Consider the following 23,184-nt stretch of genomic DNA (forward strand, 5'->3'; position numbering starts at 1 on the left):
TTCAGAGTTTCAATAAGGACTTTTTTTGTTTTGGGGGGTTTGGATCAATCTAAAAGGTGCTTCAGTTTTATGAGACAACCTGTATAAAGGGTCAGCGAGTGGCCTTACCATTTACGTCATTCCACATGCGCACTCATCGACCAGTAGGCCCACAACACTTCGAATCAATAGGGCTGCGGTAATAAGTGATTTAGCGTAACCGTGACAGCTCGGCTGAGCCATCACAAGGGCCAGCGAAGTCACTCATTGGTTACCTCTGGTGAATAGACTCGAGAGAAGAGGCCGGGCCTTGAATATCCCGAAGTGGTGTTATTTTCATGAAACTACAGTATCATCGATCCGACGAAACGGTGTTCATGGGGGTCGATAAGCCTAAAATCGGTAAGGGAAAAGAAAATCCACGATGACTGTCATGCGAACAATACAGGATGAGAAACCAACTCTCGCACCTCTATAGGTCACATGACAATCATGCACTGTCCAGGATCTCGTGTTTCCTCTTTAGATAAAACGCATTCTCCTCACAGAGACATAATACAATTTATTAGGGCCATTTTCACGGATCCTAACCAATCCGGATCAGTCTAGATCGGTGTGCCGCGTAAAAGCGCACGAATCTGGTCTGGTCTGGTTCGATTCAAACAGCGATAGGACCGCCTCATCACACTGTTAGTACTGCGCGGAGCATGGGTAAAAAGTCCACTTTCTTCTCATTGTAGTTGTCGTATGATCATATGCGATGGCCCTGGCGATCTTGGCTGGTGAGATCGAGTTATAGGCTAAGCTCAAGTCGGCCAATCGCCAAACCATTGATAACATTTTGTGATCTGACTGACCAAGCCATGCAGCTCCATGCATCGTTTGTAAAAATTGTCGAATAGCATCATAAAGTGTCAGCTTTCAAACTGCATACTGAGGAAATCAGGGGTTAATGTTCGCTTCTCCGGCCCTGCAAACCATTGATTTCCTCAGGATGTCATACGGGGCGATAACTGTCTTTCACTGCTTCTTGATTTAATAAACTGAGTTATCAATTGTGATATATGGTCGGTAATGCCGATACGATATTAGCACCTGGTCAACGTTCCCATCGAAACATTTTGAAAACCTCCCGCCTGAATTGAGTACCACTCACACAATAAAGAATAAAATTGATGGCGCTATTGCATAAGCTACAAACGTTTGCAACAGTAGTGACCAAAACAGAAATAACCCATTCATGCCAGGAACGGATTACTGTTAATTCTCCAACAATTAGTGAAATTGGATTGGGTGATGTTAGAATTATAAACACGAGGCTGACTGTGGTCAACATGTACGTCATGCTGGTCATTTGAGCAGAGGTGTCATCGGAACTACTATTGCCTCGTCCCGATAGCTTCATCTTCTTCCTTTTGTTCCGACTCCGAATGACTTTAACTAGAATTGAACAATTACAGAAAACTATTACAGAAAATGGTATGAAAGAATACGTTGCCATATCCATCCAGTGAAAGATAAGTGAGTGTATGTCGCCTGCCTGCAGAGGTGTATCACATACATAACCCAAATTAAGGTAGTCAAATCGTTTAAAATAGAACAGAGTTTGAAGGTTTAGAAAAATGCTGAAAATTAATAGGGCAAAAAGAGCTACGCATGTCCATTTCCGAGTGCAGATGACTCTCGCCTTGATTGGGTAGGAGACTGATATGAATCGTTCCAATGTTAGGAACATCACGTTCCAACTCGCGTACTGTTGGAAGAAAAAGGTAAAGAAACTATACGCGGGGCAGGACTCTACGGAGAGGACTGAAAGAGCAAGCGAAAAGGATTCATCAACCCAGAAGGTAATTCCAGTCCAGAGTACAGCCGTGTCGGCTAGAGCAAGGGAAATCAGCAACAACCTCGTCGAATACTTTCCAAATTTTCGGCGGAGCAGCACAATTAAAGTGAGACCGTTCAAAATGGTTCCAAGTAATATTATAAACAGTGTGAAATAGCTCCCAAGGAAAACATTGAGATGCCATTCCCAGAAGTCATTGCGAGGGTCCCGGATGGTGGTTCTGATCACTTGTGTCGTATTTAGAAAGCCTCCAGAACCAATTGGTAATTCCCGTTTGAGAGCATCCATTTCAGTAGCTGCGAATAACTTAGTGACCGCTGCCATAATGCTAACTTTCCTTCAATTCTGCAAAATATTTGTAAATAAAACTGAACCACAGCACTCATAAGCCCCCCTTTAGGAGGGGCTCTTAAGATACACGTGTGTGTGGGAGTATATACTGATTTGATGAGAAATAAAGAGAGTAAATATTGTATATCCTACAAACAATTTTTTTTGGTATTTTTCTGAATTAACTCCGTTGAGTTTACCGATTTCTCCGCGATCTTCCGGTGGTGGTTGCTATCCCATTGATTGAAATTAATTTAAATTAATTTAAATCTTCATGGGAATTCGCTACATCATATGCCTAAGAAATTGGCCAATTATATTAATATTTTTATTAGAGAAATATCCGTCCTAAATAATGACAGAAAAGGGTGGTTTATTTTAATTTTGTGTAGACATGGTCGAGGTCACGTGACATAAAAACAAAACAATCGCACACACCCGTCCAAAAAAGGCACTTTAAGAAAAATAAATACGTTTTTCCAGCTTAAAACCACACTGACGACTAAGTTATATTGGTCTACTGCCCAAATCTGAAGTATCAAAATGAATCACAAACTAGAACTAGCTCTATTTAGCAAAAGTTGCGTGAAAAATTCGGGTGAGCGACATTCTGCACCCTAGCGGCCAATAATTAAACTACTTTCAGCCGTCTGCTCCGGTCTCGTTAGGGAGTTTTTCCCAAATGTACGCGATGATGACGTGCCCCATTTAAACAGGACGTAACATCTATTTTAAAATGCGTTTCCAAAGTGAATGCATGAGGACAACCTATTTGTGTCGTATATCACTGGAAACGCCCGATTCCCGTGAATAAGGACAATCACAATGTATTACATTACCAAAACAAAAATGTGTCGGAAGGAACTATATGGATGGTCCCATCGCACCCCCCCCCCTCCAGCAGTATGACACAGAAGGGCTAGTTGACTGTCCACCGGGGGGGTTTGGGGGGAGCTTCCCCCCAACGCACTGGTAAAAACCTATGTCGACGGAGGGGGGTTTGGGGGGTGTCCCCCCATTGTAACAGCTGTAGTTGTTAGAGCTTGCACTTAACATATGCTCGTAGGGGGGTTCGGGGGAGCTCCCCCGACCTAAAGGGGTGCTCACTAAGTCCTTGACTTTACATATTAATCTCTAAAAATGTGGCGCTATTTCCACTGGTTCAGTCACGGCTTAAAGCAACTGTTACAAAAGTCAATGCTTGGAGAGCAGAAACCGTTCATCACAGATAGCGCTGTCTGTTGTTGTCGTGAATGCATAAACTTCCCATATTTGACTGTATCACCCGAGTACAGAAAATCGTTGATTGCTACACCGTCATTTGCTCCTAACCACGCAGAAAGGAACTGGGTTCGTAAAGCTTAAACCGGCAAGTGCAAAAAACCGTAATGAATGAATCACACTCTTGTGTATCGATCACTCCGGAGTGATTAATAGGTCCAAAAAGCCATTTTTCATGCTTGAACAAAATTCTTGTTGAGTGTCCGTCAAAACTAAAGATCTTAAATTCTTACCAACAAATTGCAACTTAACCCATCCACAGCATGTGGTTGCATGTGCTGCGTTACCAGGATTCTTCTCGAGCGATCCAAGGCCATACGATGTAGATACAGGATGAAAAGCACTCATCGAAGTGAGATCTAGATCGTGTTCATCGCTTCAGGCAACATAGTACGTAGATAATTCAGCACAGTTTAATGAAACAGTGTACAGCTCATAATCATAATTTACTGAACAGACATGCAATTTTATAGCAATAAGCATTGAAGTACTTTGTTGGGACTGAAATACGTCAATTTCTGTATGTTTTTGTTTACATACAGTGTGTTTACGAATAATAGTTTGCAAACTTTGTTTTCGTACGACAGTATTTGATCTGACAGCTTGCTGTCGTCTCCGTTCCATTTACAGCAGTTTACAGTTGTAACATGCGATCGATCTAGTTGTCACGTGAATATCAATTATCATGTAATTCTCAGGACAGTACTCCGTTCAAGCCAAGACATGGAAAGTATGCAACTTGAATGCGACGCATTAGCTCCAATAGATGGCAATAGCGCGAGGATAGGTCGGTGATGGTGACCATGTTACTCACGCGTCGAGAGACCACAGACGTATCGCCAGCATCGAAAACCTCGAGTGTAAAACTCCGCTTCTTGTCTGCCAATCAACGAGCTTAAAGCAATTAATTGTCTAAGCTATTTGGCCGGAGTTATTGGATTCACGTTGTCACCTGTCATATTTCACTTGTCACAAGTTAACTGACTTCGGCTTGAAAACAAGACGTGAGGGTGAAAGGTGACATCGTGAATCGTATGTAGCCCGCTCTTTGGAAATGACTTTTATCGTTCTTCATGTCGCGCATGGAAAGTGAACAATGACACGCTACGTCATGTACATGTACATACATGTGAAAACGCGAACTCTATAATGTTCGCGGCCTTACATACTAGTAGGGATGACACCACCATAAATGAGGCTGGAAGGAACCAGCTATCAATTATAAAGGCGCATCTTTTTTTCCAGACCTAGCCAAACCATAATCCTTTGGGCTATTGGTCATGGGTAAATACTTCATTTTTGCAGAAATGGCGTGTGCGTCAATACATGCATGTGTTGTTACATGCAAAAATGATACCGGTATTTCAAATACGTATGTCCAGTATAAGGCACTGGGTTGTCGAAGTACCGTCTATGCATTGATTTGCTTAAATTGTGTCATCGACATTGGAATCGACTGCAGTCGATTTTTAAAAACGATTATGAATTGTATGAGCTAGTGCATTAGAATACACAAGCTCATGCAATTACCAATGCGTTACACATACTACATCAAGCTGACCGGTTTTTGCACTGTGTAAAGACCAACTTTTCGGCCTACATTTTACATTTTCTCGGGCGTTGAAAACGAACCTTCTCTTTTCCTGTTGATAATTCTGGCACAGATCAGTTAGCTAGACTCTGCCTAATTGACACAAGTATACATATGAAGAAAACAATTTCGTCATAAATCAAGTGATACTTTCATTCCAAGATCAGCCTCTCAATGAAATATGGGTCAGATAACAATTTTGCAGAGAACGTTTCATCTATTTGAGTCTTGGAAGTCCTAGAACGGGAAAAATTATCTCCAAAAATTTGTGTCACTGGCATCCGATATTCAGTAACGACTGAAAGAGTTTATTTCGGTCGATTTGGGGGTAATGATCATCGAGCCAATTTTCGTTTGTGCATTGGAATTTAAGAGGAAGGCCACTAGACATGCGAGAGCTGCTTCACAATTGGCTCAACTTTAGCTCAGTGAGCTGATCAGCGGTTATGCTCGCTTTATTTTGCGAGGGTTGATTCAATACATGGCACTGGCACGCTGGCATTGGCACTGACACTGGCTCTAACATGTTTTTTTGCTAAAAAAGGCGAATACAGTGTTTCAGGGACTTAAATAAATGTTTCAAAAGTTAATCTGATGGACAGCATTAAGTTGAATCATGTCAAAGAATAAAAATCAAAATATAAAATGAATCACCTCAGCCATTGGGCTGCCGCCTACACCTAATACTGGTAAGTCCTAGTCTGCTGCCCTAGGTTATATTCTATCTTGTCAATTACATTGCCCACATAGAGGATCCAGTATGCAGTAAGAAGGTCGAAGCATAGGCAAGGCTACAAGACTACAAACAATCTGAACTCATATGAATTTCAGCGAACTGCAGACCATTTTGGGATGCATTCTTTGGCTAGTGCCAGCGTGCCAGTGCCAGCGTGCCAGTGCCAGTGCCAGTGCCAGCGTGCCAGTGCATGTGTGCCAGTGCCAGCGTGCCAGTGCCAGCGTGCCAGTGCCAGCGTGCCAGCGTGCCAGTGCCAGCGTGCCAGTGCCAGTGCCAGTGCCAGCGTGCCAGTGCATGTGTGCCAGTGCCAGCGTGCCAGTGCCAGCGTGCCAGTGCCAGCGTGCCAGTGCCAGCGTGCCAGCGTGCCAGTGCCAGCGTGCCAGTGCCAGTGCCAGTGCCAGCGTGCAAGTGCCAGTGTGCCAGTGCCAGCATGCCAGTGCCAGCGTGCCAGCGTGCCAGCGTGCCAGCGTGCCAGCGTGCCAGTGCCAGCGTGCCAGTGCCAGCGTGCCAGTGCCAGCGTGCCAGTGCCAGCGTGCCAGTGCCAGTGCCAGTGCCAGCGTGCCAGTGCCAGTGCCAGTGCCAGCATGCCAGTGCCAGCGTGCCAGCGTGCCAGCGTGCCAGCGTGCCAGTGCCAGTGTGCCAGTGCCAGTGCCAGTGCCAGTGCCAGTGTGCCAGTGCCAGCGTGCAAGTGCCAGCGTGCCAGTGCCAGCGTGCCAGCGTGCTAGTGCCAGCGTGCCAGCGTGTCAGCGTGCCAGAGCCAGTGCCAGTGCCAGTGCTACCATGACATGGCCAGTGCCAGTGCCAGTGCCAGTGCCAGTGCCAGTGCCAGTGCCAGTGCCAGTGCCAGTGCCAGTGCCAGTGCCAGTGCCAGTGCCAGTGCCAGTGCCAGTGCCAGTGCCAGTGCCAGTGCCAGTGCCAGTGCCAGTGCCAGTGCCAGTGCCAGTGCCAGTACCAGTGCCAGTGCCAGTGCCAGTGCCAGCGTGCCAGTGCCAGCGTGCCAGTGTCAGCGTGCCAGTGCAATTGTAATACTCGACTGGAGTTTCGCACGCATAGCTTCTAGCCAGATCTTTACACATATCTAGGCCCGTAATGGGGTAATTTTTACGCCAGTATTTGAATGTGAATAGCAAGAGTCACTATTGCCAATGGCGCTGCTGGTCAATCAAGTCATGGCCTAAAGAAACTTACTCCCGTCGTGGGCTTACCTCTAATGTACACATACACTCGCTTACTACAGTGGACGATAGGCGTGCGAGTATATCAAAACTCCCTCATAAACAAGGCACACGTGGTTCTGTAATAGTGAGGTTTTGCAACCACCCGGTCAGGCCCTACGACGACGTTTGTCTATTGTTCGGGTGAACTCACACAATAGATAAACGTCGTCGTAGGGCCTAACGTGGTGGTTGCAAAACCTCACTAATGAAAACCATGGCCCACCAAACAATGACTTGTACGGACTGAATACCATTCAACAATTGGAAAAAACATGTGGTTCTTTTTTGCAACAATGGCTTTGTAATGAATGAGGCATTTGTCAATGAAGACAATGCAAAAGTTTGAATGAAATCGACGCGGCTATTGATTACTGTTCAGCTGATGTAGTATATTAGATGATGATGCAATAGACGACGGCAGCCTTCCTGCTGAAATAGCCTATGTACATGATTCTAAGGCTCTTGGATCAACAAGATGCGCGACGATAAGGCAAAGTAAGATAATGAAATCTTGGCCACTTCGATCCATCGATCTGTTATTGTCAGCCTCATTTCGTTGGCAGTCGGGGCAGTCAGGCCAGAAATTTAGGTTAACAAAGTATTTGCAGCGCTTAATCAGGCAGTGTCACCACAAGCCTTTTTGTTTGCTTTCAATATCGTGATCATCATACCAAAACAGATGACACACGCCAACTCCACACCGGCTGAAGAGAAATTTGCCATTATTCCCAGATTTGGAATGATTTAGAGAACACCTGTCTTGTAATATTCTCATAGGCCAAAGTAAACACATACGCTTTATTAACGATGGTTTCAAAACAGTCTCCCAGATATGGGGCAATCTCTTCATTATCATAATGGGATTTGGAGGCATGTTTACAGATTTTACAAGTTCGAGACCTGTTATACCTAAAACTCGCATAGATCCCCATAGACCCCCTCTATTTGTCGAGTTAGCGCCCCTGTAAGATCATGCATTTTCGGACACTAGAACGAAATCTTCCTGCGGATATCGCGGTTTCGGTGATGATTTAAGGAGAAATTGACTGTTCTTAGAGTTGTATGGGACAGAAATGAGTTCATACTTCATGAATACATGAATATATTATGATATGGGCGGGCTTCTAAGTCAAAACAATAACAAACTCAACTGCATCTCTACTGTATATTGCGTAGTGCATTGCCTAGTGTATTTCGTAGTGTATTTTAGCGGAGACATTATTTCCGCACTTTGGCCACGCCAAACGTCTTTTTTATTCGTGGAAGTTAATCTGCTCTGTAAATTTTATTTTACACAGGAAGAATCCATACTTGGTATTGCAATATTTCATGTCTATCGGTGTTTTTGTGTACAGGAGCGCACAGACAGTGAGACGTGGAGATGTGTTCAGTGCTGGTGCTGTCAGTAGACTGAATCTGATTGGCCATAGCGATCACTAATATGGGTCGGGATCACGTGATGTGACGTCACCGCGGTATCCTCCTTGAGCTCTTCTGACGGCCGATCAGGAGGGAATTATCGGTGGTGAAGGATGGATATACGCACAACGACGTTGGATCGGCATGTAGAGAAAAGTATTTCATTCACTTCTTTATCACCACCACAGGCCATAATGACTACAGGTGATCATTTCTTCAATTTCATCTGCCTTATTGTATTATTATATTGTAGTATACACCATTTCCTTTTTTCAGGATGCCTTCACAGATACTTATGTGTGAGTGAAATTGGCTGTCGACTATTGCGTTCGTACGCATATGCTCAAGTGCTTCCATGAAAGGCCAGAAATGTTCGTCTTACAGGCCGATGATCCTTTATTAGTCAGAATGGTACTGCATCATGATCCAATTCGATCAACAATATCCACATGTCATAATGGTACAGGAGAAAAATAATTACTCGTAATTTCACGGAAAAAACCCAAAAATGATCGAATGCATAACAACCAATTGGCTCGGTGAGATCAAACTCCCCTGCGAGCTGAAAGCAGAAAGTCCTAACGAGAACGCGATGGAGTTTTTCGATGCGGGGGTTAAATCTTATGACCGCGACCTCTACGATAAGCCACTGCAAGTCAAGTCAAGGATAGTTTGCGGGTTGCTCTGCCTGTCAAGGAGATCGGTGTCCTTCATGTTTGATATGAAGAAGAAGCATTGTTGTTTGCACTCAGTACCAGATATCTATCACTGTCAAAGGAATCGGATTTATTTGCCAGATGGATGCCGTATTAGCGTGGTAAAGGTAAGTGCCATAATGGAAGATCATCGGTTAAGGGTATTGCTGGCGGCCACCATCTAGGTAAAAATGATTTGGGTGACGTGGCTGAAACACTCTTAAGTTACCGTCAAAGGTGAAAATTCATCCATTTTCTTTGGACTAGATGTAGTGAAAACAAAGATCATTTTTGGGTACAATAAAACTGCTTCAGACACACATCTGGCGTCTTGAGATTAATGGGTTTTTTACCATGAACCGTGTAATTGAAGTGGTGATTAGATCATTATTCATACTTTTTAGGAATTCGCCGTTATAGGCTTACAGCGGTTTGTCGTCATTTCAGTCATTTGTTTGGGACGTGCTTGCGTGACTTCGTGTGCCAGAGACGTGTACATGATTGGTTGCCATTATTATGTCTGAGCGCTTCGGCTTAACATGTACCTGCTTTGTTTTGTTCGTTCATGAACAGGATAGCGTAGGCAAGTATAACCAATCCTGCTCCAATCCAACCAGATCGAAGCTTATTCGCTCTTCCAACATAGACTTTCATCATACCATGTCATCACAGGCGAGTGAAATAAACAGCACACGTCAACCAATTATAGGTCGATCGGACACAATCGACCCGCAGCCTACAGGCAATTTTTATTTATTTCCCTATTTATTGAAAACCTACTTGATAGAAGATAACATAATTATACATGAAACATTACATATCATCAAAATTGAGAAAAGTTACATAAAAAACATGAAGTTATAACCCTGATAAGTCTAACAACTCCCCATCCAAGATACAACGTGCAATATGTATTCAAAATTAGAAAGCCCTCCCCCGGAGGCCAGCCAACACCTTATTCTGGGATTGCCTCTTGTTGAAGTCATCCGCGTGGATGAGTGCCCTCAACGAGTCAATATGCAGCCAAGTCAACGTACACTTGTACGTTGAATTCGTAGTTTGTATATAAAGGAAATAATTCGCGATGGATCGATAACGATGACAGATGTATTTTTACCATCCCGTATGCCGCTCCAAGAACATGTGATCAACTTGAAGAATCATAGGCGCAAGTAGGCGAGGGAAACTGGTGGCCAGTTTTGGCAGTCATGGAACGACGCCATCTATAAATATTATTTCAGGTCGAGCAGGAATCTAGTATCAAATTGTACCTCGAAGCCTTGGTATCAGAACCCAGATATCCCTGATCATAAGTCGACAGTTGGTCACCTGTTCATTGCCATCTATTGGCCGTCTTAATGCACAGTTACCAACTGCCAACTTGTGATTAGACGAACATCCCGGTGTTGGCTAGAACGCAAACGTTGGCCGTTGATTAACAACTGCCAACTTGTGATTAGACGAACATCTCGGCGTTGGCTTGAATGCAAACGTTGGCAGTTAATCAATTGGGCGGATGGATCGCTCAGGTCACTCGGTTTGACGCCAGGGATTAAGATGGCAGCACGGTTCAGTCGATCCCAGTATTGTTTGTCGCACAACAAAAGCTCTGTAGACGAGCTATAGAGCTATTATTAGCTTGACACCGAACCTCCGTTTTTTTCGGTAGGTAAATTATCATAGTACTTGGTTCCTTTTTTTGGTTGACATTGACCAACATGCCTACCGCCGTACAAAATAAAAGACTGTTCCAGTATGCACATATAGCGTTGTAGATTATCCACTGTTAGTAATGGAATACACATGTATGTTACACTCGACACTGTTGACAAACCGTAAGGCCGGAACGGGACAATTGCGCTGAGAGATCATGTCGTCGATGGGGATAAAAAAGAAAACATATTGTTGGATGAGCCAGATTTTCCAAGGTCGACTCAACAATTGGAAACAAGAACCTACAGTAAAATTGGAATTGCCCCGTTCCATTAAAGGAATATATCCAGTGTGGGATTGGTTAGTGGCTGAACATGGTCAGGTCGACAGGGTCCTTGATACATCCGTGCGGGTTAGGCAAAGGACAGTGCCGTGGCCATGTTTATGACTGCGTTAAGGCGCAAGGGATTTAAGGAAAATCTGTCGAGTAGACCAATAACGGCTGTGCCGAAGTTGTCCCATTTAGACTTCTCCCGTTTTACTTTTTCCATTTTGCACAGTGTAAAGGAAACTAAAGGGAAAAAGTTAATTGGTAGAAGGCATAATGACCGTAGATCTACTCAGCTATTTCATCATGATACATGTAGTGGTTAATTAGACGTCATTAATTTGGAACAAATGGCGACCAAACAAATCATCTGTAGATCAGTCAAGGGTTAATGCCCGCTGTGTTGTGAAATGACACAACGAGTGTTAACCTTATGCCCGATCCAGACGAAACCATTCAACAACTGACAGCAGATACATGAACCAGAGTTTAATTGAATGACTCTGCATGAACGTAATTTTGTGATCCATTGATTAATCTTTGCAGAATTATAAACAAAATCCGATCATAATTTTGCTGTGCGCGTGTTTTCAGCTGGTGTGTCACATACGCACTGGCATGACTGTAAATTCCACCGGGATATTTGAAGGATCACCTCTCAATCACACCTCCCGTCGTCGTCCCCAACCACCCCAAGCGTTTCAATCTCGATAAGAGTCTTTTGAAATTCTGAGTTAAGATCTTTCTTCAGTTTTTTTTATACATGTACACTGTTTGTAACCGTGGCGAATATAAAAAATTGGCAAACGGTTAGAAAGCATTTGATGCATCATCAGGTCATACGAAAGTTTCTGAATGAAACTTTGTTGCAGGTCCTATCGTCCACATGTTCAGCAAGCAGAGTCTAGCTTGCTGATCTTCGACGGACTTATAAACAGGAAATGAGAAGGTTCATTTTCACCGCCCGAGAAAATGTAAAATGTAGGCCCAAACATCTTTTTACAGGAACTTTATCGAGATTATTGCCCAGGCCTGTCCCATCATCAACCTCTCGATATGCATACGGGATTATTCCGATAATAATTATAATTATGCGCAGTTGTGATGTCGGAAACGAGGCTACCCCGATTCAAATCAACATTCAAGGTTAATTGGACTTAAACTGTCAATCTTCTTAATCGGTTGTTAAAAAACGAGTTAATAAAATTTTGACATGTACCAGGTGACGAAAAAAGTTGCTTTGCTTTTGATTTTAAATAACTTCCGTAAATCTAAATCACCAAATACCTGTCACTTTTAGTTAAGATCTAGGCCTATACTTTTGATGCCATTACGGGCTGCATGGTATCCGAACTTCCGGGCCATGCTTGGCACATAATCTAGATAGGGGACTTCGTAAAAAAAGTGTTGTTATTTGATCTGGCTTTTTAAGATTACTGGGTCCACTCCCCAATAAGATCTTAAGCCCGACAATACCCGATTTCTACTACCGCCTCGATGGGTAGAGCCTAAACAACCGGACATAATAGTAGGCCTTTTGAAGCCATACAAGGGGAGGTATATCTTATCTTCGTTTCTTCCAATTGGTCTTTAATTGCAATATGAAAAGTTCCGCTGTAGAGTCATGACTATTCATGACGATTACGTTGTTAACCCTTGAATATATATCCCACCCATTTTATGGCTGCGAAAGGCCTACTATTGTGTTCGGCTGTTTCGACTCTACCCATCGAGGCGGTGATACAAATCGGGTATCTTCGGGCTTGGGATCTTATTGCTGAGTGGATCCAGTATATTATTCACTATTTTACCAGCATCGCGGAAGAAAAAGAAACTTGTTCTGGAGAAGCGAGGACATCTGAAACTCATTCAGCGTCTACCGCACATTATACCAAAAACGACTGGAAAATGGCAGTACAATTACCTGGCCTTTTTCAGATATAATAAAACAATTGCTCTGGTGGAAATGTTTGATAAAACAAAGCTACGATTATTTGCCGTCGGATATGTGAAGACTGAGCCTGATTGGTCCCGCTATGTTGTTAAGCACCTATTTTCTCGGTATAACAAAAACGACGTAATGTCTTTTCGTGGAAAACTTATCACTGGTTTAGACATGGACACGAAGGAATGGTTGGTCTTTAGAAATAATGGAAACTTGTACGCGAAAGTTCCTAAAATTTGCTCACTTGCCCCTTGTAAGAAGAATGAGCAGGAGAGTTTCATATTGACCGTGTTTGAAGATATCGAAGCCAAAGATCAGGGGCAGGTCGTACTTCATTTCAAATGGCCTGAGAGTAAAGGCTGGGGTTTTTCATTCTTTCATTATCCGTACAGTGGCGTCGGCAATAATGGTTATCTAAACCTTAAAACGAGGCGCTGGGTCGTCGGCCAGTGGCACCCTCGTTACAACTTGAAATTCAACACGTGTGATGATCCGTCTACTGGCGATATCTATATGATGATCTACTCATCCTATCTAGAAGTTTACCAGATCAGACGAGCAGATGGCTACAGAAAGGTGACACGGAGAGCGATATCGAAGTGGGTTATGTTTGGCGCAATGGTCTTCGACAATATAGGACACCGCATTATATTAATGGCAAATGACAAGGCGAACCTGTGGTACTTAGTTGGGATCCCATTAACATGTGACGGCAAATTTCTTCCAGTAATATCTGGGCCGAAACTCTCCGAGTATAAGACTCCCTATGCGCGAAGTGAGGTCATTATATCTGTGAATATCTGGGCAGATTTAGCCTTCGACCCGAGCGGTTTTTTGCTTGCTACAAGTTTCGAGAAACGAAAACCTATTGATATTTATCGTATTACGCCTGATATCTACTGATCGAGAAAAAGGACCGAAACTGTTTTTTTCCACTCAGCAGTAATACGTGTACTAAAAGTACATAATACTGTTAATTCCCAGTCGTATTGCTGTCCACAACAAAATAAGACCGTGTAAAACAGCGCTTGTTCCTGCAGTACCCATGGAGGCATGTCCGATCAGCTAGGTAACACCTTATTTTGAACCAATTGCGAGATACCTGTATTTGATTCTCAATTGGCAGCTCAGGCCAAATGCTTTTTTCCAACACAGAGGTCCCTCACTTAGGCCACCTGTTGGAATGGCCTGAGGATTATCCCCGCTTCTATGCCAATATATCGACTGCAGATTGTGCGCCGTGTCCTCTTTTTCCGTTCCTTCCTTTGATTCCTCTGTTTCGACGTGTGGCAAGAGGTAGGCCCTGCTGACGGCATCCTCCCACCTGTTTCATGTCTCTCACATGTCTCCGCCGACCTGTACCACCACAATCAATACCAAGTGACAATTCTACATTGAGAAGTACCAGTACAATAATGGTGTATTTGCTGCAATCAATACCAAACATGTCATCGTGTCCTACAAGCGCCAGATGGAGTTTCTACAGAGTTGTGCGCTGTATGCATTAGTCGTGATGTGAAGGGGCGGACAAGACCGTTGTGTCAATAGCTTCACTTGGTTTAACGCCAGTAGTCTCGTCAACTGACGTCGTACCACCAGGAGGCATATCTCACCAGATTATGCTGATAAAGGAAAGCAATCTACAAAGCAATGGTCTTTTGGACTGGATATTGATATAGAACTGCCAGTCATTCATATGTGTGATGTGCAATGATCCAGAAATTACATTTGGATCGAATTTATGAAGACACCATAGGCCTATAACATGGATAACAATGTACAAACACCAACACGGTAAGTGGCAGGGTTATCGTCTGTATTCTTTGTTTAGACTTATCATGCTTATTATGAATATTGAAAAGTTCTTTTCAAGCACACCTTACCTAATTTAACTTCACCCTTTATATTTTAAAATGTCTTCGACCCATTAGGCGGCCGGTGTAATGTTTTTGAGTGTTTCTGTTTTTGAGTGTTTCCCCTCATTGTTTGGGAACGCTCGAAAATAGATTGACAAGTTTTTCTGTGTATCCCCCCTATTGAAAAGTCATGGTCTCTCTAGCTGCCTATTGTTTGGAAACACTGACACATGGGAAACAACCACAGATGTTACACCGGTTTACCTGGGTATAGCACTCGGTAACGTCGCTTTATCCATGTTATTTCGATAGGAATTCACTACTAGCAGCTAGTTGACAGGTAGCTCTAAATCGATCAGGTTCGTTCTTTCAAAAAATTATAACTCACTTCTAGAACTTCCTAATACGTAAATACATACTGGATATAAATTTCTACCAAAAACACAATTCGAGTCCATTTTCTTCGCGCTGGCGTGTCTAGTTACTGAGCGGGGCACATGTGAACTATGCAATGGTCTTCTCTCATCACAGCCGATAAATCTAAATGTCTCACATATTTCGTGAATCCTCAAACAGGAATACGATATATCGGATTGATCACAAGACGTTCACCTGGCAGTTCCGATGTACAACTTGTTTCATGCTTATTGCCAATGCAGAAAGCGTGTCCTTTTCATTTCGGAAATAGGCATTGCCTCGATCAGTGAAATGCCAACATGCTGTTGTAATAAACGCCCTTCGTGTGCATTTTATTTTCTTGTTGCAGGTGTAAATAAATAAACATTGCTTTGGTGTAGTCATTTTATGCACACGAGAAACTTGGCTTTTATAGTATTTGTATATCAGTCTACACAACGACGTTGTTTAAAGTTATATTCAATGCGTATATTTACACAATATTCATCACATCGAAACTCAGATTATATTTTCAAATTTCTGAACGAATTTTAATAGTTGGTATTTAAAAGCAGCACATATATTCAAAGTGATATCACAGGCCGGTATTTTAGCTGAGTATATATATATGTTTATTCGTACAAAACTAGTACAGATTGTTGTGCATAGTGCAGATTAACTTGTCTTTGAACCTTAAGTGCATTACAAAAACGTATCTTATGTATTATTAAATAGTGCAAAGGAAGTCTGTAATTTGTCCTAACTCTTCCTTTGATAGGAGACAATGACCGGAATCCCTCAATTTTAGTAACTCTCTGATTTGCTGTGCGATTCTAAATAATTCAGTGTTCTCATCAACTCCATTTACAATTGAATATGAGTAATTTATGCGGACAGCGTCATATTTACAAAAACCATATTTCCGACTGATTTTGATAAAGTTTTTACTCAGGTACGACGCGCTTCCCTCCAGTAACAAGTTCTTACATAACATTAAGTAAATGTTATCTGATTTGAATATATGTTCGATGTATCTCAATGTCCTCCTTTCCAAAAGTGTCTCCATATCACAATCACTGATTATAAGCGGAATTAACTGATTATGAGTCCTACTCGGTATACACATAATCTTTCTTACACATTTCCTCCATGCTGTATATACATTTTCAATGTAATGAGATGTTGTGTCCCAGAACTGAAAACCATATAGACAGGTAGCAAAACTCTTAAAGAGAGCATATCGAATGTCTGCATTTGCATGACCGAAGTACGCCATTACCATATTAGTCTTTTTATATAGTTCATTAATACCAAGGTCAACTCTTCTACGCTGTACATCTGGACCTAACAGAAATCCGAGGTGGACCTCCGATTCCACTGCATATAACCTATTTCCGACAAACATTATATAGTCTATTACGATATCTAAACCTTTGGCAAACACAATAAATTTACTTTTTTTCGCATTGAATGTTATCTTGTAATCTAACGAGTATAATTTGGCAATTTTTAACATCCTTGTATAAACCAACAGGGAAAAGGCACGGAACGGTGAATCTTGTAGGCTGCATATTCTACATTGCCAATATGACAAACCTCATAGAGGAGGCGCTTAATTGATCGACATGTCATTCCAACATCATGTGGACATGCGTTATGTAATGTGTTCTTAGTGCTAACCCCGCTAACCCTTACCACGCAATCTTGGTGTCCTGATAAGTCGGGCCGCAAGTACTACATGTATTTTCCAATTGTACTATTTTTGTTGTTAATTAAGCCAATCAGGACAATCCCATGCCGTAATTGCCGGCCATAAACTGCATATCTGAATAGACAAATGTCATTTTCGATTGTTTGCTGACGAGTTATCAGAAATAATCGCAGCATGTTGTCTTAGTATGATTTGATGGTGTGCATCACTCTGCCCCCGACGGTGTAGTAGTGCTGTTTGATAGAGTTAGGGTTAACTGTCAGATCAATACTCACTTGGAAATCTGGGTCTCGGCCGCCTGTGAACATTCTCCAAAAAACAGACATGATATACAAGCATATTATTTCTGCTAGTATCGGCGTCCATATTGCACGTGTATTGCATGTGCGATACACACGAATGTACGCAGCAAGAACGCTCGAACAAAATATATCGGTCGCAATTTCCTGAAAATCTTCGAGTCTGCTCTAGTGATTGTAACCCTTTTAAATGCAACTAACGTGAATATTTATTCCATGTTTATAGCGAGAAGTCAGTCAAAATAAAAGGATATAATTCTGGATTATTTTGCTTTCATGCACCCTTGCATCTTTATTGCATAAATTTTTGCTGCTGAAATACTTTTCGGGAATGTAGAATGTTTAATGAGATCTATCGGTCTTTATATATAGCTGTGATAACAATTGCAGTCCATTTTTGTCCAGAATATGATAGATATAAAATAGTCACCGTTTTAACTATGCATCAGTGCACATGTCAATATGATGCATATAGGAGCAGAAATGCTGTCTAAATACTTTGATGGATGATGGTCTAACAATTTTTTTATATATCATGGCACACTCGTGATTTACTGTTACTTTACAGCCTACTTTTTAACTGTTATTGATTTCCTCATAGTGTATTGCCCTGGTCCTAGGAACATGCAATGTATGGGTCGAAGTCACCATACATGTTATCTTGACAACCACAAACTCAAGTACAGTATGTTGGTATTCACCCAAGGGGACGAAGTACTGTGCACATCATGGTCTATGCCCCTGAATTTTGTCGATAAACCTGACGATCAGCGATAAACGCGCAGAACGAAAACAACACTGTCGTATTTCAGAAACCTTCAGAAAAGTCCATCGGACCACATGGAACTTGAGGTCAGTTGCATGTTTTGGAGCATGAATCTTTCGGCATATATAGTAGTTGTGATATGCAAACTGTGTCGACGCTATCAATCCGGTTACACATAGGCCTATTGCACCCATAGAACAGGCCTTTTATATATGCTCCCATCAACCAAGTTAACATTGCCGACACAGTGTGATACATGGCCACATGTAGGTGGGACACATTTGTTTATGGTTGATATAAACTGTACTGGAAGTGACCTGGTCATCAGTTCTAATATTATTGCACGTTGACAACTTTTGTAAAAATGGCACCCGTTCCAGAAATTTAAGATATTTGAAGGGAAAGTCCCCCGTGCCCATACACCCCACCCCCTCAATCATAAACTACTTCAGTTGTTTTCTGAAATGTTGTCATTGTGTTCTTGTTTTACATGATCCCTAAACAATATCACAGACGGTTCCTACACAGCAGCCACATCACACAATAGTGTCTGATCGAGGTATTGATTTTTATCAGGTCTGGAGTAAATATTTTGAATTAAAACCATACAATGCATTTAATTAATGTTGTTGTCCCTTTGGGCAGGCAGAACTTGACGGGGGGGGGGGGGGCTCTCTGACCTTCCCTCATGTCATCATGGTCATAGATTCTCTTAGACAACGTGCGGACTATTCATTGAATACAGCTGTCAGTTTTGTTAATATTTACCTGATTTACATTATTGACTTATGAAGTAAATAAATAGACATAGGATTGGAGAAAAAGAAATGTTGTAAACTGCTAATTTTTTTTGCGCGTGTTTTATTTTCTGCAGATTTCGCAAATAATCTAGATTGGGAAAATAAAAAAACATTAAACAAATTTCGAAAAACTGAAAGACAGTTTTTACATGTATTTTGCCAAATTAAAATCGTTTTTTTTCAGAAGTTTTCACCAATGCCTTATATAAAGCGTCTCGAATATTTGACGGTTAGAAGAAATTCAGAGAAAGCTTCAAATGAAATATATCTTTCTGTAGAAAAATGACACTGCATGTTATGCTTTCTTTGATTTTAGGCATAATTCTGAAACTGCTCATGCCGAGTTATCGGCGGTGAAGTCCTAAAGTCTTCTCCTTTCACCGCCGACACAATAGGGCGGGAAATCTCTCAGACGCACACACATAAACGGGTGGCCAATGAAATTGCTCGACACAAGTAATTGAATGACGGCCTGAATTGCCAACCTCAGGATCAGGTTACCCTTATTCTAAACAACATGCACAGAACTATTGAACACCTGGTTTTCTATTATGATGACTTTCAGTGCGTGTCTCGTGCGACAACCACTAGTGAGTGTAATGTTAGTGTTGTCACGACATGGACGCGTGGGAAAGGAATGGAATGCAGGGAGTCTACCGATAAAGTAACAGCCCTTCTGACGGCCGATCAGGGGGGGGGGAGTTTATCGGCGGTGTAGGATTGAGAAACGCACAAAAAATTACGACGGTGGATCGGCATGGAAACTGCTTGGTAAGCCCAGATAGCTTCTAAAGGCGAAATCGAGGAGTTGACTCTGTTTTATTTCATTACATTGCTCATGAAAATTGATCCGAATACATTCGATACGCGCCTACCTTCCCATTTTCAGATACCCCTTTGTCTTGTCGCATTTGATTAGTTGTAATGTTTGGGTTATTTTCCAATTAAAAGTAGCAACAGATAAATTCGCATGACATAACGAGCCAATGGCTGGGGTAATTTGATGGTTATTATATTATTGGTTGAAGAGGCAGCGATGAGCGTCCGCAGGGCATATTTATAATTTTGTTAATAGCCGACTTTCGCATATCGACCGTTAATATGAGAGATTGCAAAAGTGTTCAAATTTAGGCTTGGTCCATCTTTCAAAAATCGAAAATGGAATTTGAGAATTATTCAAATACACATTGAATATTTGCATATTAACAATGCTGTTGTGTAGAGACTTGAAAAAAAAGTCAATATTTATTGAGCTGGAATGTCTATTATCAAATTGCTCTACTATGAAGCTTTTAAAAATATTATTATCATGAGTGGGACAACAGTTAAATGAACTTGCACTCTCGAGCCTGCGGAGCCAAGCCAGAAGAATGAATGTAAAATCGATTTCTTCTTAAGGCAGTATGGCATCACAGTCGGGATTCGAACCCACGACATCTATGTCAGGAGTCTTAACACAACGCCATCGCAACATGTAACATTAAGTTAAGGAAGTCAAGTACCTTATATCTCTCTCAGTCAATCTGATTAACATTGTTCACGTCAGGACTATTAAACATATTTATCTTTCAACAGCCCATTCTTAGCGTGTGTGATGAGCCTTTAATTGTCCTGCATGAGTGAAGAGTTCAGATCGAAGTGAAAGCTTTTTTATGAGTCGTTTTGATTAAACTCAGTTCTTCTGCTGTACGTGCCTTTAGCAGAATATAAACTAGAAACTCATTGCATGATTTCTTCATGTAAATCTCCAGTTCTAGATTAAAATGATTTGCTGTGGGACCGTTCCTTCAGTACGCGCAGGCAATTCCAATTGAATGATAATTTGCACATATTTATTCGCCGATGTCACTCCGTTTTGAAAATATGAGACGTTCTTGTATAATAGTATGAGAGAGTTAATTAGGTGACTATATACTGGGTCCACTTACCGTTTAGACCCCAAGCCCGTCAATACCCGATTTGTACCACCGCCTCGATCGATGGGTAGAGTCTAAACAGCCGAACACAATAGTAGGCCTTTCGCTGCCATAAAAGGGGTGGGATATCTGTTCAAGGGTTAACAACGTAATCATCATGAATAGTCATGACTCTACAGCGGAACTTTTCATATTACAATTAAAGACCATTGGTGACCCATCACAGCAAAACCAGGCGCATGTCGCACAGAAGATGAGCCTAAATGACACCAGGAGATAATGGAAGAAATTGATGTGCTCGTATTTCACAATAGGCAGACAATAGAGAAATGAATAAACAGTCCGTCTCAACCTGCCAAGCTCAGAGCGACATGCGCCTGCTTTTGCTGTGACGGGTCACATTGGAAGAAACGAAGAGAAGATACACCACCCCTTTTATGGCTGCGAAAGGCCTACTATTGTGTTCGGCTGTTTAGACTGTTTCGAGGCGGGAGTAGAAATCGGGTATTGTCGGGCTTGGGATCTTATTGGTTAGTGGATGCAGTAAACTACACTGGAAATGTACAGAAACGGTTTCACTGTGTTTTGTCATACCGTATCATGACGACGCTTACTTTGGCATTCTACACCATTGTATCAATTGACTACGTTGTTGTGTACGTAATTAAGCAGAAGGGTTATAATTTCGTACCTACGTACGCGTGTGTACATAAGGGGCGAGTGATTCTAGGAAAAATGTGCCAATGTTCTAAAATTTAATACCTCTGGGGTTAGATCCGATTTATTTCCAGGTAGGTTATCTTGTCGAGTCCCATTTTGTTCAGAATGGCTTTTATCGTGTTTAGCGGCGTTTGAATCTGAAGTAATCCAATTTTTTTTTGTCTTCACTATAAAGCGCTACAACCGTAACTAGGCAATAAGTGTCAAGAAAATTCCGCGGCAACTTAATTATGATATATGTCTATTGACGAGGAGAATTCATGATTTTAACAGAATAGTACGCAACCAGAGACTAATGCTTAAGAAAAACAAGAACATTCCTTTACTCCTTGTCTATCTTTAATGGTTTTTGCAAAAAAAAGTCATGTACACGTTTTCAGTAAAGCATTCACCTGTCGGTTTAATCGCTTTTTGGAAATTCATGACACGACTAGACTTATTGCATAATTCCTTTGTGATATACGATAATTGACATGACTAAAAGTGTTGATCAAATCAGATAGTGCAAAAAGTTGAGCGTAAATTGTTGACCGCTTTATCCGGGACAAAATGCTGATTTGTTACCTCACTCAACAAACGTCGATTCACTATTAGATAAATATATCCATATGAAATAAGATCTCTCAGCTTTATTTTTAACATGACACATAGCTCCGCTCACATGTTTTATACGACTGCATTTTAACGCTTGTTTGATGAAATAAAATGGCAGACGAAGTCAGACCAACAGAGGATTTTTCTTCACCATGAGCGTTTTGGAAGATATCGTGTTTGAAAAATTCCCTTGGAATTGACTTATAAAACTCACTCGCAACATCGGCTAATTATTTCTACGATTTTCTCTGATTATGCACGTCAGATTATCTGAAATAAAAATAGTAGGTCTGAGCAAACCATTAGATACTAACCACAGCTTGGGATGGTCCTTTTATTTTGGTCCTTAGGGAGAAAATGCCTCATAATGATGCCTCATACGGCGCACGGTCACTGTTTCCTAAAGGTAAAAGTTGTTAGTTCTATTATGGCAGAACAAAGCTATCTTAAAATGCTACCTTTTTATTGAGGATACGAGTCGGGAGCTAATGCGGTCCATTGGGTTCTGACGTATGCTTTTACCACGATCGTTAGTGGTATAACACTTCATATTGCCACTTCGTCTCAACCAAGTCCGTAATTCCCATACTGCAATTATTTCTAGCTGAGTGTGATTGTTGGCTGTGGACCCGATCGTATATCATGTTGCATCCATGTGCAGATAAAGCACCACTAACATCTAAATGTATGCATGGTGGCATGATGAGAAGCGAGATCTTTACTATTATCTGTTGTATAGACAATATTAAAGTTCCCAATAGTAGCAGCTAGCCTAAAGATACCCAAATGGGAAAAGAACGTACTATATATAATATACAAGCACATTATTAGATAGAAACAAGTTACTAAAATATTTACCAACATGTTTCTTCGTCGTCACACGCTCCAAGGAAATCAGTGACTCACGGTGACAAATTACTAGTAGCTAGCACGTTTGCATCCCAACCGAAGGTCTAAGTTTAGGGAGCGGGTTCAAATCTCCAAACCTAAAAAAAATGTATCCATCAATTTTCTTCTGACCTATATAAATAAGTTACACCATTTTGCAATTTATTTCGCTTGATCGGATTCTAGATGACATGACTGAAAATATTGCAGTTAGCTAAAAA

The 23,184-nt window shown here is 41.6% G+C and overlaps 1 protein-coding gene across 2 annotated transcripts in view; it reads left to right on the plus strand.

Annotated features, from left to right (window-relative positions):
- The window catches only part of LOC135494239 (Na(+)/H(+) exchanger beta-like), a 333,142-nt gene that overhangs the window by 276,795 nt on the left and 33,163 nt on the right, over positions 1 to 23,184 (plus strand). Inside the window, exon 1 of one of the 2 annotated variants that reach the window (XM_064782085.1) lies at positions 14,552 to 14,811. The exons of the other annotated variant lie outside the window; for it this stretch is intronic. The gene's annotated coding sequence lies outside the window, so the exon portion shown is untranslated. Of the gene's footprint in view, positions 1 to 14,551; positions 14,812 to 23,184 lie in introns of those variants that run through there. 2 annotated transcript variants of the gene reach the window in all.

This window comes from Lineus longissimus, chromosome 10 (genome assembly GCF_910592395.1).
Source record: "Lineus longissimus chromosome 10, tnLinLong1.2, whole genome shotgun sequence".
In the NCBI taxonomy this organism is placed as follows: domain Eukaryota; kingdom Metazoa; phylum Nemertea; class Pilidiophora; order Heteronemertea; family Lineidae; genus Lineus; species Lineus longissimus.